This window comes from Psammomys obesus, unplaced genomic scaffold, assembly GCF_907164565.1.
Source record: "Psammomys obesus unplaced genomic scaffold, mPsaObe1.curated_primary_1811, whole genome shotgun sequence".
Classification (NCBI taxonomy): domain Eukaryota; kingdom Metazoa; phylum Chordata; class Mammalia; order Rodentia; family Muridae; genus Psammomys; species Psammomys obesus.
The window spans coordinates 12,651,992-12,673,882 of NW_026585686.1; the positions used below are offsets into that span (position 1 = coordinate 12,651,992).

The window sequence follows — 21,891 nt, forward strand, 5'->3', positions numbered from 1 at the left end:
TTTCTTTTGTTTAACATACATATTTTTAAATCACATTGAATCAGTTCATATCCAAGATTGACTTCAAGCACTTCAATGGTTTCTGTCATTTGTGAGTCTTCAGAGTGACGTGCATGGACCATAGGAACGAAACTCATGTCCTCTCTCTCTAAGTAACTGTCTTTCCTATCTGCATTTCCTATTATTAATTCATTTTATTTAGAATAATATGGAAATCTTTTATCAGACTCCTCCTGGTCCCATCCTCCCACCCTCTTCTTCTCCTATCCCTCTTCCATATACACTGATAGGGAAAGTCCTCCTCCCCTACTTTCTGACCCTAGGCAGAAATGCCAAGTCATATATTTGCATGTTTGTGAAAACAATATAATTTAAGGTATATTCATTTGAATCATTCATCAGATTCAGATACTGGCAATGAACCAGGCTGGGCATGTTAGCCATTCATTCTTTCATTCGTTCATTCATCACTAACAGATTATATTGCCTATGTACTAGTTGTCTTCTAAGATGACAGGAATTAAGGGTGAACAAGACATAGTGAGTGAGCTTATTCATAAATTTATTTTGCTTGTTTCATTCTAGTAGGTTCAGGTCCACATTGGGATCTTTGGTCCATTTGGAGCTGACTTTTATGAAAGATTATAGATAAAGGTCTAATTTAATTATTCTACATATGGACATACAGTTTTCTAAACACCATTTGTTTAAGATGCTAAACCATTTATTAAGACCTTTCCTTCAATGTGTATATTTGGCATTGTTGCCAAATGTTAGACAGCTGAAATTACATGCACTCATGTTTAGGTCTTCTATTTTTTTCCATTGGTGTGTTTTTGTACAAATACCACGCTGTTTAAAATACTATAACTATGCAATATAACTTGCAGTCTGGAAGGTAAGCCCTCTAGCATTTTGCTCAGAATTGCTTTAGCGCTATGGGGTCTTTTGTGTTTCCATGTGGATTTCATTTTTTTTTCTTTTCCTGAATGAAAATCATGAGGGCTTTCATGGTGACTACATTGAATTTCTAAGATGATTTTGGTAAGATGGTCATTTTCACAATATTAATTCTACCATCTTGTGAGCATGGGAAGTCTTTTCAGTTTCTAGTGTCATCCTTAATTTTTTTCTTCAGAGACATGACTTTTTCATTGTAGATGTCTTTCACCTCATTGTGCAGGCCAATTCATAGATTGTTGTTCTTGTTATTTTAAATGAGGGTGCATCCATGATCTTGTTCTCAACATGCTTGCTATTCTTATACAGAAAACCAACTGGTTTCTGTAAGTTGATTTTGTGTCTTGCTGCTTTGCTTAAGATGTTGATCATTTCTAAAAGTTTTATGGTTGATGATTTTTTTTTAAATCTCTTTATGTATACTAACAGCTGCAAATAGGGATAATTAGACTTTCTCTTCCTATTTCCATACCTTTCACTCTCTTGTTTATATTTCTCTTGCTAGTGCTTCAAACACTATAATGTAAAGAAATGGTCGTAGTGAAGTAGTTAACAACCCCATCTTGTATCAAGATTGGGATTGCGTCAAGATATTCTCCATTTAAGATGATGTTGGTTATGGGTTTGTTTTATAGCCTTTATTATGTTGAGGCATGTTCTCTCTAGTCTTAATCTCTGTAGCAATTTCATGATGAAAAAGTATGTTGGGTTTTTGTCAAAGGGCTTTTCTGCATCTTTGAGATGAACAGGTAATGTTCCTCTTTAAAACTCCTTATATAATTTACTGCACTCATTGACTTATGTACATTCAACCATCCCTGTATCTCTGAATTAGCGCCAACTTGATCATTGTGGGCTATCTTTTATTTTTATTTTTTATATTTGCCTGACAAATCTTGTATCTATGTCCATGAAGTATGTTAGCCTAAAGTTTTCTCCTTTTTATTGTATCTTTACCTTGTATTTTGGTTCTGGAACTGGAATAAAAACAGCTTCCTAGAATGAGCTTGGAAGAGCTCTTTATATTTCCGTGTTTTTGAATAATTTAAAAAGTACTAGTTGGGGACATCCAAGATGGCAGCGCTGGGAGGAGACTGTGTCTGCGGAGCAAGACAACAGTGTCAGAACAGTGACCAGGAGACTTAACTCTGGGCCCTAAAACACCAGCCACTGTGATTCCCAGGTAAGAGGAAATCCCAAGGTCATGGAATCAATCAGACCAACTTTAGGTCACTCAGTCAGTCCCTGGAAAAGGTCCCAGGGACTGGCGGGCGCACAACTACCAGCCCAGAGCGAAGACCTGAGTTTTCAGCCCAGAGCAGTGTGCATAACCTCCAGCCCAAAGCAAGGTCCTCAGTCTCCAGCATGCAGTAGGGCCCTCAGCAGCCAGTTCAGAACAGGTCGCACAGCCTCCAGCCCAGAGCAGGGCACATAGCCTCCAGAGTAGAGACCTGCTGCTTGTCTGATCCACCATCCCAGATAGAGCTGTGGGCCCCAGAGATTGAGTTTCCCAGTGGGGAGAGAACCCCACAGCTAGAGAATCTGCAGGTCCAAATTTAGAGCTTTCAGGTCACACACACACACACACACACACACACACACACACACACACACATACACACAGAAAAGTTCCTGGGAAAATTTCCCGGGTTACTGCAGGCGCCCAGTCGCCAGCTTGGAGCCTCCACTCACCTGTGCCTGCATGCTCTATGTTCCACAAGGGATAGAACTATGAAACCAAAACACCAAAACTGGGTCTCCCTGTTGGGAAGAAACACCATAGTGGAGGGTAAATATCCGGTCCAACCTCAGGACACCCAGCTCTAGAAAAGTTTCTGGGTTCCAGCAGGCTCCAGGCACTAGCCTCCTACTACACGCATGAGAGCTGTGTTCACCTGCCACAGATTACCACTTGGGTACGGGGACACACAGCTCCAACCTCAGACCTACAGAAGCCTGGGATCCCTCAGATCAGCCCCCAGATAATGCTCCAAGGAGCAACCAGTTATCCATAACTAAACTTACCAAACCACAGGACTCCCACGTTCTTCAAGAGGGCTGTGCCTTGAAAACAATCTAAGAACAACAGCAGCTCACAAAAGTCAGAGCAAGAAACCCAGCAGCAGCACAGCTGTCTTCAGGACTTCTACAGGTGAGAGAAGAGCCCTCTAACTAACAAAGACCACAGTTACCACTCAGGTCTATACACCTGAGGTGAGCTGTGGCAATTCCTGAGAAACACCACTCATTCAGTGACCATACCCAAAAAGCTGAGGAGGCCTCCTTCAGGAAAAATCATCTTCCTGCCAAGGGGATTCTTCCAACCCCAGGATTCCAGGAAGCATCAGAAACGAACAGCCAACACCTAAGATAGTCCAGTGAGTAGAGGCCAGTGTAAAAGCTCAATGAACAAAAGACAGAGCAATATGACATCTCCACAACCCAGTAATCCAGGGGCAAGTTGCCCTGGGACCCCAGCATAATTGAAATACAAGAAGATGACCTTACATCTACGCTTACAAAGAGGATAATAGAGGAAAAAAACAAAATACGTAAAGAATTACAGGAAGATAACATCAAACAGATTATGGCCATCCATAAAGAACTGAAGGAAGATAAAGACAAACATATATGGCCATCTATAAAGAAATACAGGAAAATACAGCCAAGCATTTTGTGGCCTTTAGAGAGGAAATAATTAAATCGCTGAAAGAAATAAAAGAAACAGAGGAATGTTCAAACAAACAGCTGAAGAAAATGAAGGAAAAACAGGAAAATACTGTTAGGCAGGTGAAGGAAATCAACAAAACAGCTCAAGACCTGAAGATAAAATTGAAAAAAAAACATAAAGAAAACACAAACGGAGGAAATCATAGATAGGAAGAACTTAGGGAAGAAAACAGGAACTACAGAGGTAAGCATAACCAACAGAATACAAGAGATGGAAGAAAGAATCTCAGGTATGGAAGATACAATGGAAGAAATAATGTATCCATCAAATAAAATGTTAAATGCAAAAAATTCCTAACACAGACCATCCAAGAAATCCAAGATAATATGAAAAGACAAAACCTAAGAATAATAGGAATATAGGAAAAAGAAGATTCTCTCCTCCAAAGCCCAGAAAATGTTTTCAACAAAATCATAGAAGAAAATTTCCCCAACTTAAAGGAGAGGCCTATAAGAATACAATAGGCCTACAAAACACCTAATAAATTAGACCAGAAAAGAAAATCCTCCCACCACATAATATCAAAACAGTAAGTATACAGAATAAAGAAAAAACTACTATAAGTTGCAAGGGAAAAGGGCCAAGTAACATATAATGGCAAACTCATTGGAAAACCCCTGACTTCTCAACAGAAACTATGAAAGCCAGAAAGGCCTGGATGGATATCATGCAGACCCTAAGAGAACACAGATGTCAGCCCAGGCAACTATACCCAGCAAAACTCTCAGTTATCACAGATGGAGATACAAAAACAAATTGTATCAACACAAAAACAAATTTCAACAATACCTACACACAAACTCAGCATTACAGAAGATACTAGAAGGAAAAATGCAACCCAGGAAAATTAACTACATTCAGGAAAACACAGAAAAAAACAAATAACCTCACTAAAGCAAAATTAAAGGCACCAAGCACAAAAACATACTATCACAACCAACAACGAAATCAAAGCATCTGATAGCCACTAGTTGTTAATCTCCCTCAACATCAATGGAATCAACTCTCCAAAGACACAGACTAACAGAATGGATACATAAACAAGATCCAACAATCTGTTGCATACAAGAAACACACATAAGTCACAAAAGAGACATTACTTGAGACTAAAGGGCTGGAAGACAGTTTTCCAGGCAAATGGACCCAAGAAGCAAGTAGGAGTAGCCATTCTAATATCTACTAAAATAGATTTTCAATGAAAATTAATCAAAAGAGATAAGGAAGTTCATTTCATACCCATCAAAGGAAAATTCCACCAAGAAGACATCACAATTCTTAACATCTATGCACCAAATACAAGAGCAACCACATTTGTAAAAGGAAAATTAATAAAACTTAAACCACACACAGATCCCCACATATTAATAGTGGGAGACATCAACACCCCACTTTCAACATAGAACAACAAAACAGAAATTAAACAAAGAAACAATAACTCTGACAGAGGTTATGAATCAAATGGACCTAACAGACATCCACAGAACTTTTCACCCCCCCCAAAAAAAAAATAAAATTTACCTTCTTCTCAGCATCTCATGGAACCTTCTCCAAAATAGACCATATAGTTGGTCACAAAGCAAGCCTCAACAGATACAAGAAGATTGAAATAATCCCTTGCATCCTATCTGACCACCATGGACTAAAGCTGGAACTCAATAACAGAAATAGCAAAAAGCCTACACACACATGGAAACTGAACAACTTACTACTCAATGACAGCTGGGTCAGGGGAGAAATAAAAAAAAAAAAAAAAGAAGTCAAAGACTTTCTAGAATTCAATGAAAATGAGGGCAAAACATACCCAAACTTATGGGACACAATGAAAACAGTGCTAAGAGGAAAGTTCATAGCACTTAGTGCCTTCAAGAAGATTTTTTGAAACATCTCATATAAGCAACTTAAAGGCTTACCTGAAAGCCTTAGAAAAAAAAAAAAATAAAAGAAGAAGCAGACATACCAAAGAGGAGTAGATGGCTGGAAATAATCAAACTCAAGGCTGAAATCAATGAATTAGAAACAAAGAAAACAATTCAAAAAATCAATGAAACCAAGAGCCGGTTCTTTGAGAAAATCAACAAGATAGACAAACCCTTAGCCAAACTAACTAAAAGGCAGAGAGATACCATCCAAATCTACAAAATCAAAAATAAGAAAGGGGATATAACAACAGACACTGAGGAAATCCAAAGAATCATTAGGTCTTACTTCAAAAGCCTATATGCCACAAAATTTGAAAATCTAAACAAAATAGACAATGTTCTTGATGGATTCCACTTGACAAAGCTAAATCAAGAACAGGTAAATCAATTAAATAGCCCTATATTCCCCTAAGGAAATAGAAGCTATCATCAAAGTCTCCCATAAAAGAAAAAAAAAAAATCCAAGAGCCAGATGGTTTCATCACAGAATTATACCAGACCTTCAAAGAAGAGCTAACACCAATACTCTTCATATTCCACAAAATATAAACAGAAGAAAAATTACCAAACTCATTTTATGATGCCACAGTCACTTTGATACCTAAACCTCACAAAGACCCAACAAAGGAAGAAAATTTCAGGCCAATCTCTCTTATGAACATTGATGCAAAAATACTTAATAAAATACTTGCAAACTGACTCCAAGAACACATCAAAGAAATCATCCATTAAGACCAAGTAGGCTTCATCCCAGGTATGCAAGGGTGGTTCAATATATGGAAATCCATCAATGTAATCCACTATGTAAACAAAATGAAAGAAAAAAAAACACATGATAATCTCCTTAGATGCTGAAGAATCATTTAATAAAATCCAATATTCATTTATGTTTAAAGTCCTGGATAGATCAGGGATACAAGGCACTTACCTAAACATAAAGGCAATATACAGCATGGTGATAGCCAACATCAAATGAAATAGAGAGAAATTTAAATCAATCCCACTGAAATCAGAGACAAGGCAAAACTGCCTACTCTCTCCATACCTCTTTAACATACTACTTGATGTCCTTGCTAGAGCAATAAGACAACTAAAGTCCTTGCTAAAGCAATAAGACAACTGAATCAAGGGGATTCAGTTAGGACAAAAAGAGGTCAAAGTATCACTATTTGCAGATGATATGATAACATACATGAGTGACCCCAAAAATTCTACCAGGGAACTCCTACAGCTGATTAACACATTCAGGGAAGTGGCTGGATACAAAATCAACTAAAAAAAAAAAACAAAGAACCAGTAGCTCTCCTGTATACAAAAGAAAAAAGGCCAGAGAAAAAAATTAAGGAAACAGGTCCCTTCACAATAGCCACAAAGGACATAAAGTACCTTAGTGTAACTCTATCCAAGCATTGCAAAGACTTGTATGAAAAAAACTTTAAATCTTTGGAGAAAAATAGAAGGAGATATTAGAAGATGGAAAGAACTCCCATGTTCATTGCTTGGCAGGATTAACATAGTAAAAATGGCCATCTTACCAAAAGCAATCTAGAGATTCAATGCAATTCCCATCAAATTACCAAAACAACTCTTTATAGACCTTGAAAAAAAAATTCTCAACCTCATATGGAATAACAGGAAGCCTAGAATTGTTAAACGATCCTGTACAATAAAAGATCTTCTGGAGGACTCTCCATCCCTGATCTCAAGCAGTACTATAGAGCAACAGTAGTAAAACTGCATGGTGCTGGCATAGAAACAGACTGGTGGATCAATGGAATCAAACAGAAGACTCTGAAATAAACTCATACATTTATGGACAACTGATTTTTGACAAAGATGCCAAAACTATACAACAGAAAAAAGATAAAAATCTTCAACAAATGGTGCTGGTCTAACTGGATGTCTACATGTAGAAAAATGCAAATAGATCCATATTTATCACCCCGCACAAAACTTAAAGCCAAATGGATCAAAGATCTCAATATAAAATCAGACACAGTAGATCTGTTAGAAGAAAAAGGGGGGAAGAACCTTGAACTGATTGGCATAGGAGACAACTTCCTGAACAGAACACCAACAGTACAGGTTCTAAGATCAAAAATCAATAAATGGGACCTCATGAAACTGAAAAGCTTCTGTAAAGCAAAGGACATTGCCATCAGAACAAAACGACTGCCTACATATTGGGAAAGGATCTTCACCAACCCTATATCTGACAGAGGGCTAACACCCAGAATATATAAAGAACTGAAGAAGTTACACAGCAACAAATCAAGTAATCCAAGGGAAAAAAATGGAATACAGAGCTAAACAGAGAATTCTAAATAGAGGAATATTGAATGGCAAAGAAACACTTAAAGAAACGCCCAACATTCTTAGTCATCCGGGAAATGCAAATCAAAAAAAGCCTGAGATTTTACCTTACATCCATCAGAATAGTTGTGATCAAAAACTTATGTGACAACACATGCTGGAGAGGATGTGGAGAAAGAGGAACCCTATTCATTGCTGGTGAGAATGTAAACTTGTACAACCACTTTGGAAATCAATCAGGTGCTTTCTCAGACAATTAGGAATAATGCTATCTCAAAATCCAACTATACCACTCCTAGGCTCATATCCAAAAGATGCTCAGGTATATAACAAGGACATTTGCTCAACAATGTTCATAGCTGCTTTATTTGTAATAGCCAGAAGCTGAAAACAACCCAGATGTCCTTCAAATGAGGAATGGGTACAGAAATTGTGGTACATTTACACAATGGAATGCTAATCAGCAATTAAAAACAAAGAAATCATGAAATTTTCAGGCAAATGGTGGGAACTAGAAAAGATCATCCTGAGTGAGATATCCCAGAAACACAAAGAAACACATGGTATCTATTCACTTATTAGTGGCTATTAGACCATAATACAGGACAATCATACTAAAATCTGTACACCTAATGAAGCTAATCACAAAGGAGAACCCTGTAAGATGCTCAATCTTCATTCAGAAAGGCAAATGAATGAGATGGATATCAGAAGAGGGAGAAAACAGGGAACAGGACAGGAGCCTACAACAGAGGGCCTCTGAAAGACTCTACCCAGCAGGGTATCAAAACATATGCTGAGATTTATAGATAAACTTTTGCAGAGTGCATGGAATCTTATGAAAGATGGGGGAGACAGAAAGACCTGGAGAGAACAGGAGCTCCCCCAAGGAGAGCAACAGAACCAAAAAAAATCTGGGCCCAGGGGTCTTTTGTGAGCCTGATACTCCAAAAAAGGACCATGCATGGAGATAAGCTAGAACCCCTGCACAGAAGTAGCCAATGGCAGCTCAGTGTCCAATAGGGTTCCCCAATATTAGGACCAGGGACTGTCTCTGACATGAACTCATGGGCTGGCTCTTTGATAACCTCCACCTGAGGGGGGAGCAGCCTTATCAGTCCACAGTGGAAGACAAAGAAGCCAGTCCTGATGAGACCTGGTAGACTAAGGTCAGATGGAAGGGGAGGAGGACCTCTCCTATCATTGGACTGGGAGAGGGTCATAGGAGAAGAAGAGGGAGGGAGGGTGGGATTGGGAGGGGATGGGAGAGGGTGCTACATCTGGGATACAAAGTGAATAAACTGTAATTAATTAAAATTAAAAAGTATTAGTTGTGGCTATTTAAATTTTATTTTTATTTTATTTTTTTAATATTAGTTACAGTTTATTAACTTTGTATCCCAGCTGTAGCCTGCTCCCTCATTCCCTCCCAATTCCACCCTCCCTCCCTCATCTCCTCCCTGCCCCTTTCCAAATCCATAGATAGGGGAGTTCTCCTCCCCTTCCATCTGACCCTAGCTTATCAGGTTTCTTCAGGACTGGTTGCAATGTCCACCTCTGTGGCCTAGCAATGCTGCTCCTCCCTTGGTGCTTCTTTTAAAGTCTGGAAGAATTCAGCTATAAATCCATCTTGGCCTAGGCTTCTTTAAATAAGAAAGCTTCTTGTTCCTGTTTTGATCCTCTTGTTTGTTTGTTTGTTTTGTTTTGTTTTTGTTTTGAGGTTGTTCTTTTTTTGTGTGTGTGAGTCTGTTTAAGTTGTTGATCTCTTCTTTGTTAAAATTTGGTGCCTCAGATGAATCTAGAAATTACTCCATTTCTTTTAGGCTTTCGTTCTTCATGAAGTACAGGTTAAAGTCTCCTCCTACAATGATTCTAATTTCTTTGGTGGATATTATGTTGTTTCCTTGTTCATATCTAATTCTGTTTATCTCAAACTTTTCTTTTGTTTGTTAATTGGACAGAAGGTCTGTTAAACTTGTTAATCCTTTCAATGAAACAGCTCTTAGATTTGTTGGTATCTTCATATTTTTGTTTTTGTTTCTCTTTCTTTAATTCCTGTTCTGGCTTTTATTATTTCTGTCTACTACTTGGGGGTTTGATTTGTTCCTTATTTTCCAGATTCTTTTATTTATATCTTCTCATTTTCCAGTTGTATCATTAAGTCAATTTGTACTCTTTCTGATTTTTTAATGTTGGCACATAGAACTGTGAGTTTTCCTCTTTCCTCTTATGGCTGCTTTTAATGTGTCCTGAGGATTTTGTTGTGTTGTGTTTTCATCTTATTCCAGAAATTTTTTGAGAAACATTAGAACTAAGTGACAGAATACATCAAAAGTACCCAGTAGTATTGACAGAATATTCTGCCAAAACACCAAAGATTATACATTCTACTTAACAGTCCATAGAATTTTCTAAAATAGAACACATAGTGGACACAAATCAATCTAAAAAACAAACAGAAAATTTGAAATAATTTTAAGCAACCTATAATGTAATAAATGTATATGATGACCATAAATGTAATAAATGACCATAATATAATAAAACAGAATCAACAACAAAAGAATCTCTAGTAATTACATATAAACCCATAGGGACTAAAGAATGTATTACTGAATGATGAAAGGGAAAATATAATTAACTGAGAAATAAAAAATCTCTTTCGTTAAATGTTTTATTTTTCTTTATCTGAAATATCTTTAGGACTTTGTGTATATTGAACTAAGCTGTATCACTTTAATAATGCCAACGTAATTAATGTGGATGATTGGGATTTTTGTCTGAAATATTACACATATTCATCTCTACTATTTATTTTTGAGATTATAATATAATTATACCTCCCACCTTCCCTCTCCTCCTTGCAAACCATACCATATTCTCCTTCAATTCAATTCAATCCTTCATTTCAAATTCATGGCTTTCTTTTGTCATTAGTTGTTGTTACTGTATCTATGTACATGTTTATGCATCTATATTCTTAAATATAACCATCAGTCTTTATAACGTTATTTGTCTACATATTTTCACAGCTAACCATTCAGTATTAGAAAACCAATTGGTATGATCTTCCCTGGGGAAAATTAATCTATCCTATGCCCAGAATTCCTTAGATTTTGTTTTTGTTTATTTTAGTTGTTGTTGTTGTATATCAACATAATGCTTCTAAATTTTATCTGCCTTGAATCTGGTGGCAAGAAAGCAGTCAGATGACTATATGTGACATATAATTTTATGTATCCAAATGAATTCACCAAACTATGTATGAATTCAAAGAATTTTGTAACTACAAATGGTCAGGTCAGTGAAAAGTAAACACAGTCTTTGGGGTAGTAGTTGAATAGTTTTTTTTTTCTTTTGTTTGTTTTGTTTTCTTAAGGAAAAAAACTGCAACCAATGCCACTTCATTATTTTATTAAATTGTGCATAGTACAATTATCCTTTTTATTTTTTTACATGGAGAAACACAAATATTTGTTTTTAAAACCCCCAATTTTGTGATTACGTATAATCCAGTACTTAATAATATACTTCATGATAAATTTTCTAAAAGTTGTGATTTTTAAGACTTGAGGTAATTCTCCCAGTGAGTTTCATTAGAGAAAGACAAGACCTTAGACCAAAGGGCTGGTTTCATTAAAGCTGATGTGAGATCATCAAGGAAGGTATATATTTCTGCTTATTGTAAAAGTTTAAATGACTATCAAAGAAGTGAGTGAGGTCCCTAATAACTGAATTAATGAGGAAGATTTGTCTTCTGCAATTGTCAATCTTGCAGCTGCTTCCTTTGATTTAAAAAGTTCATCTCTTTGTAACTAGAATAGGTAGGTATGTGTTGAAGAAATAAAGTTTCAAGAGCTTTATATTGGCAATAAAAATGTTGCAATCTCTTATGACAGAGATCTGCTTTATAAGGCAACATATTTTTATGAAACATAAATGTTTGAAAGTGACCATCTTAGTAAGTAAGAGGTTCAGATTTAAAAGGAAAGTACAGAAGCCATTTGCTAAAACACCTTTTGTTGGACCAGTGGTTGAATCAATTCACATGTATGAAAATAGCGACTGTGTAGTAACTGTTATCTCCTATTTGTATGTAGAAGTCAACACCTCATTGCCACAGTAGCTCTTTAAGTTTCGTATTTATTTATTTATTTAAACTTGCTTGCTTATTGTGTGTATATGTTATGGACTTGTGTATTCTATAGCACCTAAGTGGAGGTCAGAGGAGTCAGGTTTCCCCTCTTATCAGGAGAGCACCAAGAACACCTGAGATAAAACTAAGGTTGTCAAGCTTGGTGGCAATCATATTTACTGGCTGAGACATTTCATTAGGCTCTGCTTCTCAACTAAATAGCAATAAAATGATCTGTTCAAGTTTATGTTTGATAGTTATCTCAGGCCATCTTCTGAGACAACAATAAATTCACAAGGTTATCATGAAACACTCACTTTGAAAAACAAAACAAAACAAAGCGGCAGAGTGTGATGGTTGGGAACATGCGTTATGATCAGACAAACCCATCTTCAAAAGAAAGTGCTGGCTTGCGCTAGACTGATGTGACTGGGCAAATTATTTATTCAACATTTATGCGCCTCATTTACTGTCTTGTAAAACAGAAAAAAAAAACTATTTCATGAGTTATTTTATAGGTTAAGTAGAGTTACATTTTCTAAGTCTTTTCCTATTGGTGTGGTAAAACAATCTGACAAAAGCAAATTAAAGGAGAAAGGGCTTATTTTGGTTTGAGGTTAAAACACATACAACAGGAGTTGGAGGCAGTTGGTAATATTGCATTCATAATCAAGGAGCAGAGATCTTTCAGTGTTGGTGTCCAAATAGCTGTACTCTTCCTTATGCAGTCCAAGACCAAAATCCAGGCACTCCATCCACAGTGGCCAACTTTAAGTTGGCCTTAAGTAACCCAATCAAATTAATCTCCGAAAAGCATGCTAAGATGTCCATCTTCCAGGTGATCCTAAAGCTAATCAAATTTAGAATAACCATCATAAGTACATGTGCTTCAGCATCCAGTACATTGTAAGGTTATAATGCTGTTTTTAAGTTGTTGACAAAGCATTTGTTGAATAACTACTACAAATCAGATAGAAACAAATGTAGTTTGCATGTGTATATCTTCAAGTAATAGAGCACTCCTACATCCCGCCTCTGCATTATATGAAGATGTATAATTACAGATTGTAAGCACTTTTTACCACTGGCACATTAGCAAACAACAAACACCATTGCACGGTGCAGTCTGTTTACTTGGCAAAATGAAGATAATGCAGCTGCTTCGCACAACAGGCAAATGGGGGTGGAGTGCTGATTGCAGGGTGAATTGAGCCCAGAGACTATATTTAGTTAGAACGTGACATCATTTAAAACTCTGAATTATGTGATTCACACATTTTAAATAACATTGGTTTGTTTACTTAACAAAACCTGGGGAATCCAGTAAATTCCCCTCGTTCTTCTTGAATGCAGTTAGCCAACACAACAAAGCTATAGAGCAACTAATTTTAAAATCCTTAACATTTACATGATTATCTGGGTCAAAATATAGTCTTGAAACAGAATAACCATATGCTGTAAAATATAATTGATGTTATGGTGAAGGCTGGTAAGGTGAGTCTGCATTCTTTCTGTAGACATTAGCATTATTAAAAGGTTCCTGTAGCAATTACATAGTTAGTGAAATGCCATTATGCCCATCATTCCATGTGTACATGGGGTTATGATTATATGATACTGGACATATACATAAATATCTGAAAACTCAAATACTTCTCCAGATGTTCCCAAATATCACTATGCTTGGCCTATGGGCAGAACACCTGGACTTAAGTTTTTTATTTCATTTTTTTTTTCATATGCTAATCTATTTATTTATTTATTTATTTATTTATTTATTTATTTTATTATTATTTTTTTCTTTTTAGTTACATTTTGTTAACTCTGTGTCCCAGCTGTATCCCGCCCCCTCATTGCTAATCTCTTATCTACCAATCTGTTTGGAAGTTTTTTTCCCTACCACTTACTAGTGAGCGTATAGCCAAAATAATGAAAACCAAAAGGCCTTATCATGAAAGTATGTTTCCTGTGTTGAAAGATTCTGTCAGTCTGCTAGGTCATACATGGATGCTAGCTGTAAGCAAGTCAAAAAAGTTATTTGGTTCAAGAAAAAAAATCATCTCCATGTTTGGATTTACAGAAAGCATGCACATTAGTATTGGTAAGGTTAGGATTTATAAAAGCAGTGTCTAGGAAGGCAGAAAACCTTAGGCTTCCCTCCTTTACGTAAAACAGTATGACCCTTAGACACTCTGATACCAAACCATCCTGTTTTGTCTGGGATCCTCTATATTAGCATACAAAACTCTCCTCTCCAAAGAATCCTTCACTCCTAGACACATGGCAATTGTAGCCCAGGTCTTCACCTAGGGCATTATTCTCTTCCATGCAGAGCTGTATTTCATAGTGAAACATCGAGCACAGCTGAGAAGACAGAGGTTGCCAAATGGGAACTATTATCATCTTCGAAGATCTCATCCACATTTCCCATTCTGTTTCCTCTCAGAGCACAAGTCTGTCTTATTCTATTTGATTCAATACAATCAACATTTTTCATGTACTGTGATAGTCACTCTAATTAATTCCATATCATCCTGAAAACAAGTTTCTGCCCTACATTTTCCAGCCTTGATTCAGTGGCCATGCACTTTACATCATCCTCACTGGAATCCCAAAGCTAAATTTCTATTTCCTGCCAAACAGACCTGCCATTCTGCACCAGATCAGACTCAGAATGTGAAAACATGGAGCCCTAAGCAAGCCTCGCCCTGTATGGACCCTCAGCAGCACTTGGGAAGCAAAATAATGGTTCATACACAAACTTAAAAAAATTAAGAGAGGCTCTAACAAATCAATGGCCTGAAATCAAGTTGTCTAAGAAGTCCTGTTTTTGTCATAGACTTTACTGCACATAGCAGACACATAACTTGCTGTGTTTTAGGGGTCAGCTTGCTGTATTTTCTACATGAACAAAATGTATTTGTATATTTTAGTATTCCTAGAGTACTTTGCTGGCTCCATTTTTTTTAACTCACTAGGTCCTCGTTTCTCTACTGTTGTATTAAAAATAGCCACAAACTACGTCAAGTTTCATCACTTGGCCCAGCTCCAAATTCAGAGAACATACCCTCTTATACCTCAAATTCTCTTTCTCCCTTATTCTTCCCCCCCAAATTATTTGATTTCCTGTGCCTTCTGCACCATGCAAATCATAGCCCTCCCAACACTCACAATTGTAGATGTCAGCCACACTACATTCTTCTTTTCTGTGTTTCTCAACCTGGGATCCACTTTGTGCATAAAATCTTCCCAGCATATACCCCTAATGTCTAACCAGTGAAGTCTTGGCATAGCCATTCTCTCAGAATTCTAGCTGCATCAGGCAGAACTGGGTTTTAAATAACACTTACTGAAATGGTATTAAAGAACTGCTTTTATTTTTATGTGCCTTGATTATTTCTTTAATCAAATGAGTATAAGAATTATTTTGGTTTTGATGCCCACAAAGTAGCTCAGCAGGTACATCTGATAATCTGAGTCCAAACCCTGGTCCCACATGGTGGAAAGAGAAAACTGATACAGTCATTCAAACAATCTGTGAGAATTAATGAGGTAAAACAAACAAATAAAGTATACAGATCCACTAACTTGTTAATCTTAGTACTCCCATCATTATGACCTTTTTTTTTTTTTTTTACAAGTTCTCTAGAAGAAAACAGTTGTGATAATTCTTACTATATGTTTCTAGTATTTGGGGTTTGGTTTTGTTAGACTTTCCAGTTCCATTCCTGCACTAATGCAAGAATATGCAGGTCTATACCCAGTGAGAAGATCTGCCTTGAGAATGGGGTCAGGACTCACATACAGGAAATCTACATAAAAGGGAGTCCTCAAAGGGGTCTTTCCAGAACCACTCTAGAGGTGGAAGAAAATGCACCATTCTGACCTCCCACTTCAAGCAGTGACTAATCAACAAGAGTTTATCTAGGTCTAACTGCAATTAAATGTGACCTTAAGGATAAGGACTCAGCTCCCAGCAGGTGTGTGCTTTCAGGAAATCATCACTATGTCCTGTGTTCAATTTTTTATGATCCTGACTGATGAGATTTAGTAATACTACCCACCGAATTCCCAAGAGCAGCTGCTGTTGGGAATTGGCAGTTGTACTAGAGTGGGTTATTGGAAGAAATCAGGTGTTGGGTTGATGAGTTAATGGTTAAAAGCGCTTGCTTCTCTTCCAGAAAACCTGAGTTCAGTTCCCACATCTTAACTCCCTTCTTACCTCCAGTTCCGGGACATCTGGTATCCCTTTCAGGTACCAACATATATGGCATTCACTCATCTGACATAGACACACAGACATAAATATAAACAAAAATAATAGTAAAAACAAACCCAAAAGGAAGAAAGACATCACCTCTCTGTGTGTAATCCTCATGGTCAAACCTGAATGCTGAAAATCTTAGACAGCTGTTGTCTAACAGCAGTTTGCTGCTGGCCCATTGCTGACCTAACTTCTGTGTCTCCATTTGACATCTGTGCAGTGCTTACAGGATTGCTGTGAGAATTAGTTAAAGTAATTTAGCACAACACTTGCTCCATAGTAAGTGCTCAGCTCAGTAATGGTGTCCACTCTTAATCTAACTGATACTGTTAAGATAATTACAAGGAATTAAAAGTCTATCTGATCAGTCTTTATTGCGTATGCACATTTCTTCATGATTTCAGTTCACTTCCACCTGCATCTGCCAGCAGTAGTGTTTACTATTTTAAATTGAATTCATACGTCATCCTTAAAGCATCTTTATCACAGTCCCTTTGAATGTTTTTTTTAAGATAAAGCCACTAAACATCTGTATCACTGTGAAATTTTTAGAACTCCTGTGTGTATTTTTCATAACTTATCTGTAAAGTCTTACTATTTCCATTATACAAAGAAAAGAGACTTAGATACAATTAAGTGTGCTCTAAATAATTAGAATTTGTCTTCTACTTTTTCCCTCTCTGGGGAGTTTAAAAGACTTGTCTTTTGTCCGTGTTTTCTCCCTAAAATGTATGCTCATGAAGAAATTCCCTAACCACTCTGACCTGTAATACTCAAAGTTATAAGACTTTGAACCTTAAACCAGGTTGGATAACTTTTAAAAATCTTTTCAAAATTATAACTTTAAAACCAGGTACAGAAAATATAAGTAAAAGTCAATGACAGCAAGAAGAAATGGAATAGCCACTTCTCAGTCTCTAGCCAATGCCTTTTCATCTTGAAACCATAAGTCTAAAAGAAAAATAGAAAGACCTTGCTGGTTCTTGCTCTAATGAACTCTTTTACTTGCTGTTTTAAAATTTTTGTTACAATTATTTAATTTGTACACATGTACATTCCCAGATGACCATGGGGAGATCAGAGACAACTTTTAGGATTTGATTCTTTTCTTCCATCATGTGAAAACTCGAGTTGTTAATGTTGGTGGCAAGCATATTTACTGCTAACCCAACTCATAAGGTATAGTATTTGCCCAATCTTTAAGAGGCCAGTACTCACCTCTCCCTCCTAGTTTGCAGCCATCTTGTGTATACTTTAATTTCACCCTATAGAATATAGACTCTTTACTAGTCTGACACCAAATGGTGGCCTCCTTCTCTAAGTTTTCTTCCTGAATATAAGGATCAACAGAAGCTCATTAATTAAGGGTCCAGGACAATGTCTTGAAGGGTACAATAGCATTTATTTCCACAGGAGAAACAGAAAAACCATAGGGATAATTATGTGTGGATGCATCTTAGCTTCCTGTGAATGTATTTTTTCTGCTCTCTCTTCCTTTTGTTCATCAACTCTAATTGTCCTTAAGATTCAAACCCTGGAAACTTTTAAAAACACTGATTCCAGTGACTACCTCTCATTGTTCCTGTTGTGCTATCCTTTCACATTTTTAAAGAGCCACATACAACTCAGGGAATTGGACACATGCCTATAATCCAAAACTCAGGAGTCAGAGGCAGGAGGGGCACAAGTTCAATTCCAGCTTAGGCTAGATACAGCATTTTAGGAATAATCTTTCCTATTAGCACCTTAGCTCCTTCAGAAAAAAAAGACAATATTTGATTTCTTTTTCACTGAATCCCTTAATGCCTGGTCTAGAATCAACATGTAATAAATACATAGAAAGAATACGTAAGTAATGGAAGAATGAAGAATTGTTATCTACTACTCATAAAAGGGAACACCATGTTTTGCCATCCTGGATGACCTTAGAAAACCAACTGCTAATGAAAGAAAAAAAATTAAATATTTGTATTCTCTTATTTTAGTTTTTGGGTCAATGTGTTACAAGAGAATAATCACTGTTTGTTAGTTATCCAGGCTGAGATCAACAGCCTTGGTTGTCAGTGGCAAAGAGGTATAGTAGACCTGAGGCATTTGTGCACTCACCTAAAGATGATGGTATCACTTCTAAAACTGACCTTTAGATTAGACAATAACAGTCAGCTCTGGGCAGTGAGAATTTTGCTAGGTTAAACTTGGTGAATAGTAGTTGATAGCATACTGTACTATATTGCCAGCTTCTGGGAAGAAAAAAGGCAAAAGTAGGTACTTACAGTTTCTATATATGATACCAAATGGATATAAAGTAGATCTAGAATAGAAGCCTCACTACAAGAAACAAATTTGAAAGAGTATTTAAAGTCTTGTCTGAGACCAGACAGTTGACATTAGTATGTGGTTTATTCAATGAGTATGGTCATGGTTAATATCCTAAATTACAGTAAATATCATCAGGTACATTACTGGAGGAATAGCCAGTGAACCTCCCTCAAAAATATGAATGAGAAATGCAGGGTGTATCTAGTCTATAAGCAATAGTACAAAGAAAAGATTTAAATGTATACAGTGAAAATCCTGGTATAACTGTGGGCCATGGTGGCACATCAGCAATTCTAGCATTTGGCAGGCAAGAGGAGAGCCACAAGTTGAAGACCAGGCTGGTCAATCAACAGAGTGAGTTCCATTCTAGCCATGGCTACAGAGCAAGGTAAAACAGAACGAAACACGCAAATCAAAACAAAACCTTAACTCTGACTTAAGAGGTGACATCAAGGCTCATTGTGGTTTGAATAAGTAGCTCTGCTTTCCTTGGATGTTGTTGTGCCTTGAAACTCTAGGAGTATTTGGAATGGTCTCAGAGGAGGACAATGAGAGACTTGGCTTCCAGATTTATCCATCTTCTGTCCGTCTGTTTCTATGAGGAAATGTGAAGCTAAGCCTAATGAGCTTTAAGTCTGCAAGATTTCCATGCCAAATTAAAAGCAGGAATTCAAAAATTCAGAATTCTGTTTCCAGTCATTAAAATTAAAGACTACTCTGCTGCCGAACTGGTTTGTTATCTTAATAAGTTGGTGATTTATAGTTGTGATAGAGAAAGAGATGTTAATCATTGAAAAACACACAAAAGCAGAAGAGCAGCCAGTGCCATGATGCCACTGGCCAGTGAGCTCTGTAACGAGAGGTGATGATCCAGTTGTGGTCTCCTTAGTACAGCCATTGCTCTGCAGGCCACTGGGAACACACATTCATATGAACAAATGCAAAAAATGAAGGTGGTGTGACCAAAAAAACTGAATGCATTTAGAGCAAAACTTGCATGTGTCCAAGCAATGTGTTCACCACTCAAGACTGAAACCAAAGTAACAGCAGACCTAGGATGACTTTAAAGGGGATTCCTCAAGCGTGCAAACACTCACCTTGTGGCTAACGGATCCAATTTACCTGACCTCAAATGCGCTGATGAAGGGCCAACATACAATCAATACAACTGACTCCTGTTTTCCATCCATGGCCAGGATAAGAAATGTTCATTATTACCAACCACGAGAGCCTGGTGAGCACAGACAAAAGCACAAGGCTAGAACCAACCAGAGCCACCAACAGTGCTGTAATGCCAAAAGAGTTAAGCTGTGAAGAATGGAATTAACTGAGTTGTTTTCTTCTGAAGCAGCTATAACTATGGCTTATTTATGACGAATATGAAGCTTTTCGGTGGCTGAAAAGTATTTCATCTTCAGTGCAGTCCATAAGATTCTGACTGTCACAACTTCCCTTAAGAACAACAATAGCTGAGGTAGAACTAGACCCTTCTTACCATCTCAGGTAGGTCGACACTGCTCATAGGCAGAATCCCATTCGTAAACACCCTTGCTTTACGTGTTCATTTACCTAGCATCCTTCATAGCTTCATGTTAAAGAAAGTGAGAGCTCACTTATGTGGGAAGACTTGGAGAACCTTGTTCACAGTGTTTACATGGGAAGGCAAAGGGTAAATGATGAAACCCAGAGGATTTGCTTATCGGCCTGTTTCATCTGTCTAAGTAAAATGGCAATGAGGGTTATTATTTTTAGAAAATATTTAAAAATAAGTTAAGTTCAACTGGGATCTGAGCATTCTTTTACATTTTCTTCTATAAAGCTTTGTTCCATAAATGGAAAAGAAACATGAATTCTCATTATTTAAACTTTGTTACAAAAAAGAACCATTAAGATACCAGAATAACAAAAGGTAATATTCTCATTAAAATGTGCAAGAATATTTTGTGATAGTTTTTTGCACTGAAATCCTTTACAGTAGGGGAGATAAACTATCATTGCAAAAGCCCTGAGTGTCAATGTATCATAAAATGCTACAAACAGCTAAAAATGAGATGTTTACCTGTTCAGGTAGATTCAGTGGTACTTAATGAATCATTAATTTGTTGTAAAGGTTACTCTGGGCTATTCCTGTTTGACTTCTTGGAACAAAGCCCAGTTATGTTTCTTTTTCTAATTTGGCTAATACAAATATTTTAAATGTGAAGCGGCATGGTAATTGCAAGGGACAAGAGGTACAAGCTTAAAAGGCATCATCAAATAGGCACAATCCCAGCATTGAAAGACAGAAAAGTGTATAAAAAGATTAAGGCCAGCCTAAGCTTTGTAGAGACACCTGAGTCATTACAAAAATAAAGAAAAGAAGAAGAAAAAAGGAAACATTTAAAACAAAAGTTACCCTGTCTACATGCCAAGCCATGACCCTGAACTTTGTATATTTTAAAGGTGTTTGCAAAGAAGCTTGTATTTTTCCTATAAACACTAAAAACTAGCTCTTGTTTGCCAAGAAGACAAGGTCAGAGAGCAAAGATTTATGCAGTTCTTACCATGATCAAATGCAATGAGTTACTGTTGAATGTAAAGTCCCCAAACTTTTAAGGTCAGAAAATTCCCTCGGATCATAAACAAATGAGTTCTTAGTGAACAGACCTCTGCCAGGAGCCAATAAAGAAACATTCATCCATGAAAGGATGGACTCCCATTCTTCTGAGGATGTTGTAGAGTGAGTATCATGTAATACTGTCCCACATAAATCTCACACACAAAAAAGGCTGAGAGGTACAGGCATTTTTCTTTCCTTGAGACCTAGGTCTTGTCCCCAATTTTCTGGGTGAAAGTAAAGTAGTCTGTAGTCTACAGATTTCCAGCAGCTCCCAGTGATGAGCAAGGTTAAGGTTAATAGAACTACTCTTGAGTTGAGGTTCTAAGCTCTTTTTTTTTTTTTTTGCTTTCACTAGTAGCTCAGATTAGACTTCAATTCCTTGTGTTGCCAGGCTCTACTCAAATTATTGATCTTCCTGATTCAGCCTTCTAAGTACTGATATTATAGAGATGTGCCATTATGCCTGACTTCAATTTTATGAAAACTCATTATGTCTTACGAGATTTTAAAAAGCAACACACACATATGTGCTCACAAATAGGCTCATATGTATGTGTATACATATGTGCTCATAAAAGGCCATTGTGTATATGGATATATATGCATATATATATATATATATATATATATATATATATATATATATATATA

General features: G+C 36.9%; 1 protein-coding gene and 1 long non-coding RNA gene across 6 annotated transcripts in view; one reads left to right on the plus strand and one right to left on the minus strand.

The window, feature by feature from the left end:
* The window catches only part of Ptprd (protein tyrosine phosphatase receptor type D), a gene marked incomplete in the record, with an annotated part of 2,622,804 nt that overhangs the window by 2,037,531 nt on the left and 563,382 nt on the right, over positions 1-21,891 (plus strand).
* On the minus strand, positions 12,591-20,211 carry LOC129693270 (uncharacterized). Its single transcript, XR_008722858.1, has 3 exons — positions 20,137-20,211; positions 19,739-19,872; positions 12,591-12,908 (listed from the first exon to the last, which is right to left on the minus strand). It is a non-coding gene; the product is annotated as an uncharacterized LOC129693270 (long non-coding RNA).